The following is a 12114-nucleotide window of genomic DNA, read 5'->3' as shown; positions in this document are numbered from 1 at the left end:
CAGCATCGTCATGAATTCACTCTGACTTTCGCTGTTTTGCTTCCACCACACTTCATGCACAGCTCTCTCTCTCTCTGTACTTCAAGAACAGTTTCCGTCTAAAAATCTGTTTTCTGCATTATTCGCTTGCTTGTTACGCACAAGTCTACCGTTGTTTGCAGCGCTGTGGGCCGCTGTTTTTTTACTTTTACTTACTTCCGAAAAGAAAACCTCATTTCTGCTGTTCAATACTGAACAAATTTCAACTTTTTAAAATTGTGCAAAATTGCAAAACACTCAGCTGTGTCTCTAATCAAACCGCTGTAACTTTGCTCTGCTTCACTTCAGCAGCATCAGGTAATGTTCATATGCTGATTAATGGTTTTCTTTCGTTTTTTTGATCTACTGCAGAATATTTTTATAAAATCCCAGAACAGGAAAACCACCTTCATGTTTTTCTGTGTTTTATCTTCAGCTACTTTGACACAAAGGCCTCTGCTGTGATGCTCACAGCTCTGATAAAGTCTGGCAAGTGTCAGCTTCCTTTTTATAGATATAAAAATGTGGAAATGTACTGATGCTGTAGCGGGAGACTACTGTACCCATAAGGCTGTGTGTGTGTATGTGTGTGTGTGTGTGTGTGGGGGGGGGGGGGGGGGGGGTACTTCCGGGAAACGAAGTAAAGTTGGTGAACTTCACCCGAACGTGCTGAGTCCAGTAGTGATGGGATTTCCGGCTCTTTTTAGAGAACCGGCTCTGCAGGTTGTTTTGTTGCTTTAATTCATTTATTATTAACAATAATATAAAATTATGCACAAAAGGAATTACTAATGTAAAAAAAAAAGTATTTTTATTTATATATGTTTATATATAAATATATGTGGTGGCCCCTAGAGACAAAACACGTACAAACTTCAAAACACATTTCTAGCTTGAACTGAACTTCCAAAGCAGAGCTACCTAGATCAGCGGTCCCCAACCCCCGGGCCTCGGACCGGTACCGGTCCGTGAGTCGTTTGGTACCGGGCCGCGAGAGTTGAGGCTCAGGTGTGAAATGTCTGGTTTTCAGGGTTTTTATCGGTTTTCAGCGTTATTTTGTTATCGTTTTTATCGTTAACTCTGTTTTCCTGGGTCTTTTCAGTGTGTTATGAATAAATCTTCTTTTTTTCGGTACCGGTACTAGTTTTATTTTGTTGTATTTATGCGCGACACCTTAAAGGCCGGTCCGTGAAAATATTGTCGGGCATAAACCGGTCCGTGGCGCAAAAAAGGTTGGAGACCGCTGACCTAGATCACGTAAATTACACAATTGAAAGCATGAAAGCATATGTGTATTGTTTGTGTATTCATGCACAAGCATTCATATATATTCAAATCATTAAAAAAAAAGTTCATTTACCTGTTACTACCACACACCAAATCTGGTCGTGGTACTTGCTGAACTGAGACACACAACAGCAGAGGTCACTATTAATGCTATAAAAGAGGCCTTTGCAAGACATGCAGTTGCCGAGACTGTGGTATCGGACAGCGGGCCGCAAGTTTCATCAGAACAGTTCAAGCACTTTGCTAAAGAGTACCAGTTCACACATGAAACGAGCAGCCCCAGGTACCCCCAAGCCAACGGGGAGGCAGAACGTGCTGTTCGTACCATTAAAGACTTGAAAGGACTGTGACTACAGCAGAGCACTGCTAGCGTGCAGGGCCACCCCACTGGAACATGGGCTCTCACTGGCACAGTTGTTCATGGGGAGACACCTGCGTACCTCTCTGCCACAAGCTGCAGCGAAGCTGGTGCCAAAGTGGCCCGACCTACAGGCTTTTCGCAGGAAGGATGAGAAGGGGAGGCGTGAGCAGGCAAAACACTACAAGCGCAGACAGAGTCAGGACAGAAGGTGTGGATTACTACTGAAGGAACCACTGGAGCAGTAGTTGGACCTGCCAGTGCTCCCAGATCTACAGACGGGTTTTCTAAGGAGAGGAGCCACCTCACACCAACAGGGACTGTTACCAGATCTGGTCGAGTGGTGAGACCTCCTGTAAGATTGGATGTGTAATTCTCTGAAGGCATCCATTCATGGCCTATTCAAAGCTGGCTTAGGCTGTTAGAGATGTTTACAATTGTGTGTTTCGTTTAAATGTAAGTGAACAAGTGAGGGATGTGTATCATTTTAACGTTTGATAATGCTCTGCACTCCTGTTCTTGTGAGCTGAGTGAGTCATTATGAAGTGTGTCTTTAGCTAAAAGGAGGAGGTGTAGCGGGAGACTACTGTACCCATAAGGCTGTGTGTGTGTGTGTGTGTGTGTGTGGGGGGGGGGGGGGGGGGGGGGGGTACTTCCGGGAAACGAAGTAAAGTTGGTGAACTTCACTCGAACTGCTGAGTCCAGTGTCTTCATTATACAGATGCATGATCTAAATTATAATATTACTGACTGAGGCCAAATTTCCCCAAATCGAATCGAATCATGGATTGAATCGATTCGGGCAAGGGCGTCGATTTGGCATGGACGGAAGGGACATGTCCCCACCAATATCCAGCGATTATTGAATTGTCCCCACCAATAATTTGATCTCTTCGAGTAAAGAAAAACAAACCTGATAGGAAGAAGAAAAAAAAGCGATCTGTCAGCGTCTCATTCACCCAGCGGTGCAGAAAGAGTTAAATTACGTGCTCTACTGGAGTCCTACCTAGTGATGGGCAGATGAAGCCCCATGAAGCACTGAAGCTTTTCATCCAATTGGTTCACCCCAACGCGAAGCTTCATGAAGCTTCATTTGCTCTAGCAGGACACCTACTGGACGTAAAAATAATAGCTGGCATGAATTTGAAGAGTGTGGCATTTTGCACACAGCCTGTAAATGTCAACAACAAAAGGAGTGTGTAAAACATGTATATTGTAGTGATGGCAGTATACTGTGTATATTTATACTGGCAGTATGGGAAATGATTATTTGGAAATGCTTGAAATGGAAATGATCATTTACTGTGAGGTGAGGTGTGGTTGGGGTGTGGACAGTGGTTGTGCTTTTGTAACGTTGAGGTATGGACAGCTACACACTGAGGCTTTGAGCCTCAGTCCTGCCTGTTCACATTTTATTCTGTAAAAACTAAATTTTCACTGCTTTTATGACCTTTTTAGTGGGGAGAACATAGCTGGGATTTAATGATTTAACAAATCTTTTGAATCCTTTGTCCTCCACAATGCTAAATGGCTGGGAGTCCTCAATCACCATGCTAACCAGGTCTTCATCTATTTGAGATTGTTCTCCTGAGGAAAGACAATAAAGATAAAGCACAAATATAAATATCACACACGTAACTTATAACAGTTGTATAATATTGTTATATCATTTAGTAACATTACTGCATGCTATATTATCATTGCATTTGATGGCTCACCTGGTCTTGCTCCACAATTGGTGTTCCCCTTATTCTCATGCAAAGCTCTGTAGTGCCTAAGCATGGATGAGGTGTTGTTGTTGTCATATCCCAGCTCCCTGGCACATAGCAAACACTTCACCTTGTACACAAGTAACGACAGCTTAACATAAGTTTTATTGCACCATCAGTATCATGAAAATACATCTTCTGTAGAAATTTACATACCTTGTTGGGAGGAATAAGATCAAAATGTTCCCACACAGGGGAGGACATCCTCCTCTTCTTAGCTGGCTCCATTCTCTCCTGACTTTCTCTCCTCACTCTCATAAACCTCCAAACGGTCTCCAAACTCTCACTAACAACTCTCCATCATACACCCACATTTTGAATGAAGTCTGAGGGGTTTATATCGCTGTCATATCTCGCGGCAAAGTTCGAACCACTTCATGAACCAGTCACGTGGTACAGCCGGGCAGCGAGGCTTCGGACGTCATCATTTTCAGCTCCTCCCATAAATGAAGCAAGCCTCGATACGCGCTTCGCGGAAACGCCCCCTCCATTACTCGACACACGCTCCGAAGCCTCGATACAGAACGTCACATCACTAGTCCTACCTCATGTGACAAATATGGCCAATGTGATTGGCTGAGCCTTTCAGGGAGCTCTGTTGAGTTTTAGCAGCGGCAAGCCTGCGCTGCGAGGAGGAGGACGGCAGCGAAGAGGAAGAATCTGGATATAAGAAAGTATTTTTCAGAGAAACCTGTAAGTCACTTAAAGCCAAGTTCACTCATAATGCCACGGTCTGGCTGGCAGACCGTGGGGGTGTAGGGAAGGAGGACCCAGGCGCGGTGCTCTATGTACAAGCAGTGCGTTTATTTACAGTGATGGACAGACATGACAATAAATCCCGTGCTCTCCCGACTCCCGTGACGTGTCCTCTTCTCAGTGCTAGTGCTCCTGTCTCCGCGATGAGCACCCCGTGCTCGCTGTCCTCTCGTCTCCCCGTAACTCCTGGGGACATAAGAGAGAGGAAGCCGTCAGACACACAATAATGCAGCAGACTCAAACTAGGAACTGGTCGAGAGACTGACGTGAAGCCACGCAATGATCCAGCGCCGGAGAGAGCTCCACCACACTCTCAAGTAGCTCCTCCGACAGGCCTGATCAGCTGCAGGTGTGTCAAGGTCTTCAGGTGTGGCCAATCACCTGCCAGGGCCACACACACACACACACACGTCTACAAGCAGGGAGAACGAGGGACAGCAATACAAAATACATACATCATAATATTAGTCCATAACTGCTCAGGGTCCTGGGTCTGACACATAAAATGTGTCCGTCACAATAACGTTACAGGCTATGCTAGGCTTTGTCCCACATCAGTCTAAAACTGTACGTAACCATGAATAACGTGTTTGCACAGCAGGCAGCACTGTTAGTTCTCTCAGTCTCAGAGCAGCGTTTCTAATCTAATTGAAGCTGTCAGAGAAAACGGAGCCTCGAGCAGCCAGGATATTAGATTACAGAGGCTGTTAGGATTATATGTCTAACTTTAAAATGTTGGTGACACAATAATTTCATCTTAATGGCACTGACGTATTCATAGGTCATAGTCATGATTTTGCAAATATTCCACCTTGTAGTGCAGTTTGCACAACTTGTTTTAAAAACGCACTCAGCCTACAAACATTACTGATGAGTCAAGATCTGCACAAAGTGACAGACACACTGAAGCAGCTCCACATTTTATTCTTATTGTCATGTTTGTCCTATTTGTCAGGTGAAGAACCAACACAAAGCTCAGGGAGCAATGGTGACACAAGATCACAGGTGGAATTGGATGATGACGCAGAATGAGAAGAGCGAAAGCAGATCGTTGAATGAAACATGAACCAGAACTGGTTTGTAAAAATGCAGCTTCAGTGGTGTGGAACTGGTTTAGCTTTCGTCCGTCAGATACACAACAAAGCACTATTTTTGGTAGCGCATGCTAGCGGGCCGTCGTTATTACCGTGTTGTTTGGAAAATACGGCGCACTTAAAACCAATCCTTTGATTTGTCTGAAAGTTGACAGAGCCCCTTATAATCCCGTGTGCCTCATGTATGAACTCTGGTTGTGTTTACTGACCTCGAACTGATTTTATGTGCACGGCGCTCGAAAATCTGTCAGATGTTTCAGTACGACTTTGCTAAGCTACCAAGCCGCACCGCTTGATGGATTGTCGGAGCGTTACGGCTGTCGTAGGCGGAGCCTCGCGGAGTGAGCCATGTCTCCGTGACGACCAGGACACAGCAGTCACGGACGATTGGCTGTGCGGCGAGAAGTAGGTTCAGTTCGTCTATTTTGTTGACAACCGACCGTGCGTTGGTCAGAAAGATGCTCGGGAGCGGTGGTTTGAAAGGCTGCCTCTTTAGCCTGGCTAGCAGGCCCGGCAGGCATCCCCGCTTTTGTTTGCGTTCCTTCCGCCGCCTGCGTTTCTTGGCAGAGCCGATAACAATCCACGGAGCACCCGATGTTCTCGCTATCTCCGGGGGGATGTTGTGCACCCTCTGATAATCACTGGTAATGGGGATCTGGCTGTTATATCCGATCTTGCATAATTCCAGATGGTTGTAGGAAAATTTGGCTTCACAATAAGGAAAACAAAAGAAGAAGAAAAAGTGGAGAAACCAAAAAGAAAGGCACCTAAGTGGAGAGCATAGAGCCGCTGCGTCTGTGCGCGCCGCCATCTAGTATACTTCTTCTAGTACACAGCCTGGAGGTGTGTTTGGGGTCATTGTCCTGTTGAAAACTGGTCCTTAAATGCAATTGACACCCCTTTCTCAACGAGAAGTTTGGGCTCGGGTGAGCCTGAGTGCTGAAGATATCTACCTATTCGGAACCATGATAACAGGGTTCTGGCTGATCGGAGCTGGCTTGAGAAAGTGGAACTGGCTGTTCAAACCCCCACAAGGCTGCCCGCTGGGATTGGAACGATGGGAGAGGCGTGAGTTTCTCAAAATGGGCTCATTGAGTGCAGCATGGATAAGATCTTGGAGAGGCTACGGCTGCCGTGAATACTCAGAATAACATCTCTGAGCGCAAATTGGATGACATCTCGGGGAGGCCCACTGTCGTGAGTTCTCAGAATCGGCTCCTTGAGCACAAGAATGACAACATCACAGAACGCAAGTATGGTGAAGCTCGCGGCTCTCCAACGGGAGATTGAGAGACCAGTGTTGGACTGTAGAACTGCTTTGAAATTCATATGAGCTGTTCGCACTAAAGTAAAAAGCACCATCACTTCATGCGCATACCCCTTTGGTGCCAGCTGCAAGGCTGGAGCCGAACAAAAACTCCCTGATAACGACTGTGTTGAGTCTGTTCCTTCCCATTCCATGCAAGGCCACCTGGGTTGGCTGGAAGACTGTTTACTTAGCCTGGCAGGGTGAAGGACACTGTCTCAGCTGAACTCTGGACACACACACATACATATACACTGATATGCACACACTCATCCCCCCTCCCTTTCCAAATGCCTTCGATGCTTATTCCCTTGACGGTGGATCAAGGAGACCAGCGCACGCAGGCCCGGATGTACTGTCTAATTCGGCTGTCTCTCACCCTTTACCCCCCTGTTGCTTGTCATGTGTTTCTTTGGTGTATTAAGAGGTTTTTCATGTGCAGAGGTGTTTTTTTCTGTTCTCAAACTGTTGGAGCTCAGTCTGGGGGGAGTTATTTTTTTCTCCTTATCTTTCCTCATGTGGTGCATTTTCCATTGTTATACCTCTCTGACCTGTCTTCCCCATGTGATGTTTGTGTAATGTATGTATGGTCGGAGGGTAAGATGGCGCCGCCATTGCGTGCAATAGGTCGGCAGCCTTATGAAATTTCCCCTTGTGGGACTAATAAAGGTATATCAAATCAAATCAAAAAATCAATGATGGTCCAACCAAATGCAAACCAGATGGGATGCATGTTGCTGCAGTGTGCCTTCAGTTTTGAATAAATGTTCAACAGTGTCACCAGCAAAGCCCCCTCACATCACCTCCACTCTTCACGGTGGGAAACATGGTAAATGGCCTGTATTTATATAGCGCTTTACTAGTCCCTAAGGACCCCAAAGCGCTTTACACATCCAGTCATCCACCCATTCACGCACACATTCATACACTGGTGATGGCAGCTACATTGTAGCCACAGCCACCCTGGGGCGCACTGACAGAGGTGAGGCTGCCGGACACTGGCGCCACCGGCCCCTCTGACCACCACCAGTAGGCAACGGGTGAAGTGTCTTGCCCAAGGACACAACGACCGAGACTGTCCAAGCCGGGGCTCGAACTGGCAACCTTCCGATTACAAGGCGACCTCCCAACTCTTGAGCCACGATCGCCCCATGCATGTAGAGACCATCCCATCACCTTTTCTGCATGGCACAAAGACACAGTGGAACCAGAGATCTCAAATTTGGACTCATCTGTCATGATCTGCAGGGCAGATTGTCGGGAGATGAAGGATGTGGACCCAAGCACGGACGGCAACGTAGCTGTGAGAAAGTTTATTAATAACGAAAGGCAAAATTCAAATCAAAGCATCGCAGGGAACTATGCTAACAAAAACCTAAACTGGGAACAGCTACAAAATAATAATGCAAGGAACAAAAACCTGAGACGTGGAACCTGGAGAGACACACGGCAGGAAGACACGCAGACGAACCAGCAACTAACAGAGGCGGAGACAAGGCTTAAATACACAGAGGGATAACGAGGGAACGAAACACAGAGGGAGAGCACAGCTGGGAGTAACTGGGCAAGACAAGGAAGTAAAACAGAATACACTAACATGAGACAAGACCTTCAATGTAAAACAGGAAATAAACTGACAGGACTCAGAGATGCAACACTGACAGAGAACAGAGGGAACACAGAGTCCAGGAACCAGAGTTACATGAGACATGACTGACTGGGGAACAAGACAATAAACACACGCGCACAACTAAACCTGAAAGCTAAATCACAATAATCCAAAGGGCACAACCAAGGACTCAGAACAAAAACCATAATATAACATATTACCAAAACACAAGAACTCAAAATGCTGGGTCACAATGACCCAGAACCGTGACATCATCAGACCAAAGCACAGATGGTCTAATGTCCACTCCTCGTGTTTCTTGACCCGGACAAATCTCTTCTGCTTGTTGCTTTTCCTTAGTCGTGGTTTCTCATGTTAGTGTTTTCACTATGCCTATTTCACATTTTCATTGCCTGATTGCAACATCTGTACTGTTAATTGTAGGATCTAAAGAGATAAGAGTTCAGCTTACTGGTGTGGCCCTCCTAGTTTCTCATGTGCCCACCCCTGCTCAGAAGTGCCCTAAGGGGGAGAAAAGTGATGAATCTAAGGTCCCATGACTGACAGGGACAGAAAGTATTAACATGTCACCATCAACGTTTGCTTCACAAGGTACTTATAAATGTGTTTGTTTCATGGCATTAGTGTTGTTTTGTTTTTGCCAACAAAGACTGGTTTGGTTTCTTTCAGGTGCACGTGCTCCAAGGTGATGCTGAGAGCTGATGTTTCACAAAAGAAAGACAGACAGATGGAAATGAAACTTATACCAAAGTCCACATGAGAGAAACTGCTTGACTTTTTTAATATTAGTTAGTTTACTTCAGTTCTAACAGAAAATAATGTGTTTCTGTTATTTTAGCCAACATGCACCTGCCTGCACCAATTACAAATGTGAAATGTAATACATATATGTATTACATCACTTATGTGCCAACGTGCTTCCATGGTATGATTCAATTCAATTAAATTTTATTTATATAGCGCCAAATCACAACAAAAGTCGCCTCAAGGCGCTTCATAGATACAGAGAAAAACCCAACGATCATATGACCCCCTATGAGCAGCACTTTGGTGACAGTGGGAAGGAAAAACTCCCTTTTAACAGGAAGAAACCTCCAGCAGAACCAGGCTCAGGGAGGGGCGGGGCCATCTGCTGTGATTGGTTGGGGTGAGAGAAGGAAGACAGGATAAAGACATGCTGTGGAAGAGAGACAGAGGTTAATAACAGATATGATTCAATGCAGAGAGGTCTGTTAATACATAGTGAGTGAAGAAGAAACACCCAGTGCATCATGGGAATCCCCAGCAGCCTATGTCTATTGCAGCATAACTAAGGGAGGATTCAGGGTCACCTGGTCCAGCCCTAACTATATGCTTTAGCAAAAAGGAAAGTTTGAAGCCTGATCTTGAAAGTAGAGATAGTGTCTGTCTCCTGAATCCAAACTGGAAGCTGGTTCCACAGAAGAGGGGCCTGAAAACTGAAGGCTCTGCCTCCCATTCTACTTTTAAATACTCTAGGAACAACAAGTAGGCCTGCAGAGCGAGAGCGAAGTGCTCTAATAGGGTGATATGGTACTACAAGGTCATTAAGATAAGATGGGGCCTGATTATTTAAGACCTATACTGATCTAATCTCTGGCTTAGGCAGCTGTCCCACTCCCATCCCCTCAGACCCACACTCCTGACACTGAACCAGCACCACTGATTTCTTAAGAAGTAAAATCTTTTGCCAAAAATGTGTCTAATTGCAGGAGGTTCCTTGGGAAATTGTCTTGGTCCTGCAGTCCTCTCTGGTGTCCTGTCACTGCTTGTTATTGTGTGTAGAGCTGGGCGATATATCGAGTTTTTAAAAAATATCGATATATTTTTATACGAGATATAAGATCTGACAATATCGTTTATATCGATATAGTCTATGTTACGTTATAATTATACTTGTGGAGCCGCAAGTTTGCCTCTCTTTCGTCCACTTCCGTCTCTACGCAGCGTTACTCGGCCTCGCCTCTCTTTCACTGAACACAACTCCCCCTCCTCCCCCATCGCTTCACCTGCAGGAAGCGACAAGATGGACACGGCAAATCTGCGTTAACGAGTTACTGCGCATCGCCCCGTGCGTGGGGCTGGACGGCGTCAATGTGTTAGCTAGCTAACCACGCTAACGAGCTAACCACGCTAACGCCATGCAGCCCAGAGGTGCTGCACGGACTAAAATCCTTTCATTCTCTCAAAAGTTGACAGCGCGCCTTATGTATGAATTCTGGTTGTGCTTGATGGCCGCGAACCGATCTTATGTGGAACACGGCGCTCAGCAATCTGTCAAAAAATGTTTTAGTACGACTTTGGTAAGCTACGGAGCTGCAGCGCTTGATGGATTGTCGGAGCATTACGGCTGAGCCTCGCGGAGTGATACGTACTGTGCTTCAACGTAATATTACCCTACTGTGTATAAGGACCATAAATGGCACCTGTAAGAGACGTGGTTGCGAAGCGGATTTCAAACTCCAGGCTGTCAGTCACGCAGTACAAGTTGGGAACAGAGCAGCTGTGAAATCTGTCTTTGTTATTGTGCTCGTCTGTTAGTTTACATTTTGACTGCACAATTGTGAGCTCTTTGTTTAGCACAAAAACAACATTGTTTTCTTTTATTTATGGAGCATTATTATTTAATAAATGCTCATAATTTATTTTTGAGTAAATTTTATGTACATCTGCTCTATGTTAATAAAAGTGCCTGTGTGACATCTGGGACACAGCTTTGACTAAGAACTCTCTTTTTGTTCTTACTTTATGGCTTTAAAAAAATATATCGAGATATATATCTTATATCGCCATCCAGCTAAAAAATATCGAGATATGAATTTTGGGTCATATCGCCCAGCCCTAATTGTGTGTGTCTCTTTTCTCTGCACTCCTCCCTGCCTGGACAGTACTTCTCTCGGGTTCCTACGTACCTGCTGACAATCAACTCACCTGCTGCGCATCATCTTCATCTGATCGGTCACCACTTAAGGTGGCGGCTGAGTCGGATTCCTGCTGTTCACCTTGGACCCTTGTTGGGTGATGAGTGTGTTTGTGAGGAGCGTCAGCATGGAGTTTGATCTGGGACGTGCGAGTGACCGGCTCTGTGAACAGAAGAGTTTGCTTCCCTTTCCCTGGATCCCCTGGCGCCCCCTTCCTCTCACTACTGTATGTACAGAATCGGGGTTCTGTAAATAAACGCAGGTTGAGTTTGAGTCCTGCCATTTGCCTTGACAGATTTTTTTTTCATGTATTTTGTAATAATAATTCATTATAACTCACATAAACAGAGCATTTTTGGAAAGGTGTCTATTATATTTTGCACACTGCCTATGACAGATTGTTTTAGTTGGCTATACTTTGTTTGAAAAAATATTTAAGTAATATTTATCAATACTTAATGTTACAAATAAAAATGTTTAAGTTATAAAAATACTTTTTATAGATGACATTTCCAAAAAGTTAACGTATTTTTTTGTATTTGGTACCAATCAATGTAAAAAAAAAATCTAATAATGTTATCATCATATACCCCTGCAAAAATATCTACTTACCTAAGTAGGATATTGATCCATTTCTTTTAGGGCTGTCATGGTTTGCGGTATCCACGTTTTTTCACGGCGCCCCTACCCCTCAATGCTGGCACCGAGCAAGTTACACGGGGAAGATGAACTGTCTCATCCCAGTCACAGGTACACTGAAACACCGTCCGCAGATTTGTTTTTACTGTAAGTTTCGCAGCGTCGTATGAGCACATGCGCCTCAGCTCGTGAGTCTCGTGCCAGCGTATGGCACCGTTGATCTGTTTCGTCGCGGATGTCCTGCTACAACAGCGAAGTTGTGGTTAAAAAACAAAACGTCAACAAACCAATGTGCAAATCCTTCCTCGCGTGCGTGTG

The 12114-nt window shown here is 45.1% G+C and overlaps 1 long non-coding RNA gene across 1 annotated transcript; it reads right to left on the bottom strand.

Moving 5' to 3' along the window:
- Window positions 1-3065: 3065 nt before the first annotated feature.
- LOC146676725 (uncharacterized) lies at window positions 3066-12112 on the bottom strand. Its single transcript, XR_014912765.1, has 4 exons — window positions 11770-12112; window positions 4455-11403; window positions 3589-4374; window positions 3066-3502 (listed from the first exon to the last, which is right to left on the bottom strand). It is a non-coding gene; the product is annotated as an uncharacterized LOC146676725 (long non-coding RNA).
- Window positions 12113-12114: the final 2 nt, after the last annotated feature.

This window comes from Rhamphochromis longiceps, linkage group LG2, assembly GCF_057381845.1.
Source record: "Rhamphochromis longiceps isolate RC_006_pf linkage group LG2, R_longiceps_female_GT1.1, whole genome shotgun sequence".
Taxonomy (NCBI): Eukaryota; Metazoa; Chordata; class Actinopteri; order Cichliformes; family Cichlidae; genus Rhamphochromis; species Rhamphochromis longiceps.
The sequence above is the reverse complement of the archived record's forward strand: the minus strand, read 5'-3'. Positions and strand labels throughout refer to the sequence as shown.